Here is a 6,979-nt window from a genome sequence, read left to right as displayed (position 1 = left end):
CACTGACCTGGAACCTGTCGGGCAGCCCTGCTCTTAGCTCCCCGCGGAGTCTCAGAGGTCTCAGGTCTCCTCCGCCCACCCTCTCCGCAGCTAGGAGGGGCAGGATACCCCGCACCCCGCTCTGCGCGGGAGGTCGAGGCGCCCCGCTCACGCCCTCCTGCTCGCAAGCTGGGGAGTCACCGCGGCCCGGGAGGGAGGGACACGGAGGGCATTTTTCCAGTCTTCACCGGCTGCTCCCCTTTCCACCCCCCGCAACCGTGTAGGTTTCCGGACCCCCAGGTCCGCTTCCCTCCTCGCTGGAAAGGGGTCGGCCATCGGGAAAGGGCCCGGGGGCGCCGCAGCCTGGCCCCCACCCCGCCCGCAGCCCCGCTCCTCCCCGCGCGGCCCCACTTGTGGCCCTGCCGGCAGTCGCGCAGGGACAGCTGCATTTCTCGTCGCCCGCCGCTAGGAAGCCGGCCTCGCCTCGCTTTCTCCGCCTCCCCGCGCCCCAGCCGCGCCGCCGCCGCCGAGCCCGGCCCCGCCGCCGCCGCTGCGGATTGCAGCCCCTCCCCCGCCCGGCCCGCGGCCCGGCCCCTGCGGCCCGCGCGGAGCGGACGCGCGTGGCGCTGCCCGGTAAGACCCCCGCGCTCCCGCGGCTCCCGCCCGGCCCTGGGCGCGGTCCTCGCCGGCGCCCCGCGCGCAATCCCGGCCCCGGCCCGGCGGCCCCACCTTCTCCGGACCCATTGCCCAGGCGCCGCCGGGAGGGCCGGGCCGTCGCGAGTTTGATTCCCGGGACTGTCGGCGCGGCTCCCCGGGAGCTCCGCGTGCGGCAGGTCCCCGCCCGCCCCTCCTTCCCGAGCCCCCACCTCATTCCGGGCCCCGGGCGCGGGGGGCGTGCGGGCATCTGGGGGGCCGGGAGCGGGGCGCGCGATTAGACCCGAGGGCGCGGGCCGGCGGCGCAGGGAAGGGAGACGAGGCCTCCAGGAGCCGGCGCCGCCCGAGTCCCCTCTCCCGCGGCTCCCTCTTTTGTGTGGGCGCCCCTCCCCGCAGTGCCCGGGCCTGGGGGCGCACGCTGGGCGGCGACGGCAGGCGGGGGCGCCTGATGGGAGCCGAGCGCCTTTCAGGGGGAGGGGAGCTTCGCTTCCTGTCCCCGCCGATGTCACAGGTCGGCTCAGCCTTTTTTGGTCCCTCCCGGTCCCCTGGGAGCTGTATCTCCCGTCAGCTCGGCCAGAGAAAGTTGGGAATGCGCTGTCCCCGCCCCTGCTCCCCCGCCCCGCCGGCTCCTGTGCCCCGGGCTCTGAGCTCCAAGGGGCTGGTGTCTGCGTTTATTCATTCCGCCCTCTTCCTTTTCTCGGTCGGAGGGTCGCCTTACACCCAGCACTGCCCTGCCCATTTCTTTTCCCCTTAAAAAAAGTTTTAGCTCCGAGAAACGTACACTGAAATGAAATTCCTGAGAAGGAATGTGTTTTAAGGGGAGACAGGGTTTAGATTTTCCTTTTCTTGGTGGGGTAGAAGGTGAGGGGACTCCCTGGGAGTTTAGAAACAAGATGTCCTAGAGGCGATAGATGCAAGAAGACCATCCACCATGCTTCCCACCTGATCAGCAGGCAGCGTCTTGTAGCGAGAGGAATGAACCTTCCCTGGGTGATCCCGAAGCACCTGAGCCACCTGGCCCAGGAGAAAGGACTCAGGGAGATGTTCTGGGCCTCTCACCCCTTTTCTTTATAGCCAGCTGTGCCTGAAGGAGATGAGGGGCCCCAGGAATTCTATCATGGAGGAAGTCATGTCACCATGCGGTTGGGCCCCTGCTGGATCAAGTGTGAAGCTGGGTCCTCTCTGTTGTTGGGGGTCAGTCCCACTGGTACCTCAATTTGAATGGAGGGTGCCATCTCTGGGATGGAGAGGTGCTGCTAGGAGAAACCTGGCTTGGGCCTCCAGGAAGCTGGAGCCTGTGCAGGAGGGCTGGATGTGAAACCTCTCTGTCCACTTTCTGCAGCTGGAAGGGTCAGGACAAAGGAAACAGGATACTGCTACCGACCTGGGCACATCCTTGAATAGAAGAGAGACCCTGGACAGCAAGGATGGCCCAGGGATGTTGATATGACTAGAGCTGTATCCCCAGCTCCTGGGTCAGGCCAACTAGGGCCAGAGGTTGGAGTCATGGGCCCCTTTGAGAATCTGGTGAAAGCTCTAACTCCTCTCCCTCCAAAATGCACGTGTGTAAGGGAACACTTGTATTCAATACCAGACGGTTAATATACCCCCTTGGAACTAGGACCTCCATTGAGACCCCTGCCCTAGAGTTACTGTCCTGACTTGGGCTATCAGGAACAGTTGTCACCTTTTTGGCTGGTCAGTGAATAATCCCAGGGTTCAAAGAGCAGACTGCTTCTAAGATCTTTTCTCATGACCTCCCTATGCAACTTTGGGCTTGTGGCCATGGAGACCTGGAGTGTCTGGACAGATCCCAGCTCCCTACAGCTAGCTAGAGGATGGGGGCAGATGAGGTAGCCCTTTTCCTGGGGCTCATTTTGCTGCCTGTGTGGTGGCAAGGCCCTGGGCGCTGGGCTAGGACCATTGAATTAGAGGTAAATGGATTTGGGTGGAGGTGGATATTCTGGTGTTTCAGCTGGGTGTGAGATCCAGGCCTTTAAGAGCTCCAGCTTGTTCTTGGGGAAATGGGGTTGAGGTGCTTTAGTAGAGAGTGTTAAGTGTGAAAGATGCCTTTTTTTTTTTTTTTTTTTTTTTTTTTTGAGGCAGTGTCTCTGTGGACCGGACTGGAGTGCAGTGGCCAGATCTCAGCTCACTGCAAGCTCTGCCTCCCGGGTTTACGCCATTCTCCTGCCTCAGCCTCCCGAGTAGCTGGGACTACAGGCGCCCGCCACCTCGCCCGGCTACTTTTTGTATTTTTAGTAGAGACGGGGTTTCACCGTGTTAGCCAGGATGGTCTCGATCTCCTGACCTCGTGATACGCCCGTCTCGGCCTCCAAAGTGCTGGGATTACAGGCTTGAGCCACCGCGCCCGGCCGAAAGATGCCTCTTAAGGAGGTCTTGGGGCAGAATTGTCCAAGGCTATGATCTGAGTATTGTTGGTTCCTTAGATCCCTTCGGACTCGGCCGGGCGCGGTGGCTCAAGCCTGTAATCCCAGCACTTTGGGAGCCGAGACGGGCGGATCACGAGGTCAGGAGATCGAGACCATCCTGGCGAACACAGTGAAACCGTCTCTACTAAAAATACAAAAAACTAGCCGGCGAGGTGGCGGGCGCTGTAGTCCCAGCTTTCGGGAGCTGAGGCAGGAGAATGGCGTAAACCGGGAGGCGGAGCTTGCAGTGAGCTGAGATCGGCCACTGCACTCCAGCCTGGGCGACAGAGCGAGACTCCGTCTCAACAAAAAAAAAAAAAAAAAAAAAAAAAAAAAAAAAAAAAGATCCTTGGACTCTTGAGGCAAGTGGGGCCAGAGGGTTGCTGTCACTATCCCCAGTGCAGCCCAGAGGAGGCCTGGCCTGCCTTTCCTTTCTTGGCTCATTAGGCCCTGGGCTGCTGCATAGGTGTTTGTGGCGTCTACGCTTGCTAGGGATCTGGAAGAGCTTTAGGAGGATCTGCCATTTGTGACTTCTCTACCTTGGGATTCAGAAGACTTCCTTAGGCTCAAATTCCCCACAGAGACCTGTAGGGGATTTTTCTTTATTTAACTAGAGAGCACAGTGTTTGGCATATGGCACCACTCACACTGGTATTCTTCCTTTCGTGATTCCTACATTTGCTCTGGTAATAAGCAACAGAGGCAGGAGCATTCTAGAGCCTTGGGCACAGGAAGCTGGGTGTCTGACAGGGCTCACCTCTGACTATCCAAGGTGAGCTGGAGGAGGTGGTGCTTCCGTTTTACTAGCTCTTGCACTTACAGGAAGTAAGAGCTATAAAAGGCATTGGAGGCCGGACGCGGTGGCTCACGCCTGTAATCCCACCACTTTGGGAGGCTGAGGCGGGTGGATCACCTGAGGTCAGGAGTTCCAGACCAGCCTGGCCAACATGGTGAAACCCCATCTCTATTAGAAATACAAAAATTTGCTGGGTGTGGTGGCGTGTGCCTGTAATCCCAGCTACACAGGAGGCTGAGGCAGGAGAATCGCTTGAACCTGGGAGGCGGAGGTTGCAGTGAGCCGAAATTGTGCCATTGCACTCCAACCTGGATGACAACAGCAAAACTACATCTCCTAAATAAATAAATAATAAATTAAATAAAACAAAATAAAATAAAATAAAATGAAGGGCATTGGAGACCCTAAAGGGTTGTGGTCCAGTGGTCCTTGACTTGGGAATTGGAAGTCTCTTGGTGGCATGCAAAGGTCCTTGTTGCAGTGTCTGAGGATTCACCTTCCCCAATGGCTATGACTTCTCAGTCATGCTGTGGCCCTGGCTACCATGGGTTGGCGAGTTCAGGATGCTAGCTGTGTTGGCTCACTCAGTGCTCCTCTGATCCCCTTGGCTTCCAGGCTCCCAGAACCTCTGATGTGTCAGAGCATTATCACAGACTCTTGATGATGCAGCTAAATGTCTTATCTTTAAAGCAGGTCATAAATGATAAATGTGATAACAGTCCTTGTAAACATAAACTCCCTTCTTATAAATGTGACTATTTCATTTCCACTGTGGCAGCACCAAGGGTCTTTGAGGAATTCTTGGTAGGATAAAAATGTTTAGGCTGGGCATGGTGGCTCCTGCCTGTAATCCCAGCACTTTGGGAGGCCGAGGCAGGTGGATCACCTGAGGTCAGGAGTTCAAGACCAGCATGGCCAACATGGTGAAACCTGTCTCTACTAAAAATACAAAAAATTAGCCAGGCATGGTGGTGCGTACCTGTAACCCCAGCTACTCAGGAGGCTGAGGCAGGAGAATCACTTGAGCTCGGGAGGCGGAGGTTGCAGTGAGCTGAGATTGTGCCACTGGACTCCAGCCTGAACAACAGAGTGAGACTCTGTCTCAAAAAATAAAAAATAAAAAATAATAAAAATAGTTCCGACTCCGTTGGCCTAACTTCCCCAGGAAGCAACTGAGTTATTTCGTGCATATTTACATCATAGCTCAGTTGTTTAGACTGTAAGATCTGAAGTTAGGCATCCCCAGGTAGAATCCCAGCTCTCCATCTTACTCTAAGACTTTTAAGTGCCTGAGTTTCCTATATTTAGAAAGAGTTAAAAGAGATCTCACATGTATGCCAGACAAAGAGGAAGTGTTCATTACATTGAAGCTATTATTATTATTATCATTTCTGCACAGGGGTACACAAATTCTGAGGCTCATTATTAAGGAAATCTTTGGTAAAAACTGTAGGGGCTGAGGATGGTTTTTGGAAGAGTGGGAGGGGTTGGGGTGAGGCGCTTGAATGATGAGCAGAGAGGGCCGCACACTGGAGGCGGGGGTGGGGAGACTGAAATGTCATGGGTGACAGCTAAGCGTATTTGGGGGCAGAATGACTCAGCATCTGTAGCCCTGCTGTGGAACCAACTCTTCTCCCTTTTCTTTGAAGAATTTGCCCCAAAAGCTGGGGGCAGGGGTGAGGAGGCATAACCAGTGAGGAGGGTTGAATGGCATAAAGTTAATGCTTACATTGGTCCAGAGGAACAGGGCAGAGTTCCCTGGAGGAAGGGAACCTAGTGAGGGGATGGGGGCAGGCCCAATAGGCAGTCAAGAGTGTACGCTGGCAGGGCGCAGTGGCTCACGCCTGTAATCCCAGCACTTTGGGAGGCTGAGGTGGGTGGATCACCTGAGGTCAGGAGTTCCAGACCAGCCTGGCCAACATGGTGAAACCCCGTCTCTACTAAAAATACAAAAATTAGCTGGGCGTGGTGGTGGGTGCCTGTAATCCCAGCTACCCAGGAGGCTGAGGCAGGAGAATCGCTTGAACCCAGCAGGTGGAGCTTGCAGTGAGCCAAGATCACACCATTGCACTCCAGCCTGGGCAACAGAGTAAGACTCCGTCTCAGAAAAAAAAAAAAAAAAGATGCTGGGCACAGTGGCTCACATCTGTGATCCTAGCACTTTAGGAGGCCAAGGCAGGAGGATTGCCCAAACTGAGGAGTTCAAGACCAGCCTGGGCAACACAGTGAAACCCCCATCTCTATTAAAGTACAAAAAATTATCCAGGTATGGCGGCAGGTGCCTGTAGTCCCAGCTACTTGGGAGGCTGAGGCAGGAGAATCGCCTGAACCCAGGAGGTGGAGGTTGCAGTGAGCCAAGATCGCACCATTGCCTGGGTGACAGAGTGAGACTCCGTCTCAAAAAAAAAAAAAAAAAGTGGAAGCTGTGGGGGCCAAAGGTTTCTGTGAAGGAATAGGCTTGGGAAATAACCACTGTGGCACTCACAGAGGGGTCGGACCCTTTCCAAGTGCTTCACATAGATCAGCTCGTTTAATCCTCGCAGGACCTATGAGATATTATACCAATTTTTCAGGCGAAGAAATAGAGACATAAGAGACGTCAAGAGTTTAAATAACTTGCCCAAGATCACATGGCTAGAAAGTGGCTGACCTAGGATTTGAATTCGGGAAGTCTGGCTGCAGGCCCACACCCTTAGAGAAACTGTCAGAGAGAGCTGGGTGTGGTAGTTCATGCCTGTAATCCTAGCACTTTGAGAGACTGAGGCTGGTGGATCGCTTGAACTCAGGAGTTCTAAACCAGCCTGAGCAACATGGTGAAACCTCATCTCTACAAAAATTAGCTGGGTGTGGTGGCATGCAGCTGTAGTCCCAGCGACTCAGGAGGCTGAGGTGGGAGGATTGCTTGAGCTTGGGAGGCCGAGGTTGCAGTGAGCTGAAATTGCATCTCTGCACTCTAGCCTGGGTGTCAGAGCCAGACCCTGCCTCAAAAAAAAAAAAAAAAAAAATGTCAGAGAGACCCCTACTGAGCTCAGGGGGTGGTCGTGGTTGGGGAGGGTGGAGATGGGGGGTTGTGGGGTTTGTGTCCTGCTTGAAGGGCTGCCAGTGCAATGTCCAGCCATCA

The 6,979-nt window shown here is 55.4% G+C and overlaps 1 protein-coding gene across 2 annotated transcripts in view; it reads left to right on the top strand.

The window, feature by feature from the left end:
- Positions 1-552: 552 nt before the first annotated feature.
- The window catches only part of CUEDC1 (CUE domain containing 1), a 96,180-nt gene continuing 89,753 nt past the window's right edge, over positions 553-6,979 (top strand). For both annotated transcript variants that reach the window (XM_033183619.1, XM_033183616.1), the window contains exon 1: positions 553-612. The gene's annotated coding sequence lies outside the window, so the exon portion shown is untranslated. The remainder of the gene's footprint in view (positions 613-6,979) is intronic.

Source organism: Trachypithecus francoisi, unplaced genomic scaffold (genome assembly GCF_009764315.1).
Source record: "Trachypithecus francoisi isolate TF-2019V2 unplaced genomic scaffold, Tfra_2.0 Lachesis_group20, whole genome shotgun sequence".
Classification (NCBI taxonomy): Eukaryota; Metazoa; Chordata; class Mammalia; order Primates; family Cercopithecidae; genus Trachypithecus; species Trachypithecus francoisi.
The sequence above is the reverse complement of the archived record's forward strand: the minus strand, read 5'-3'. Positions and strand labels throughout refer to the sequence as shown.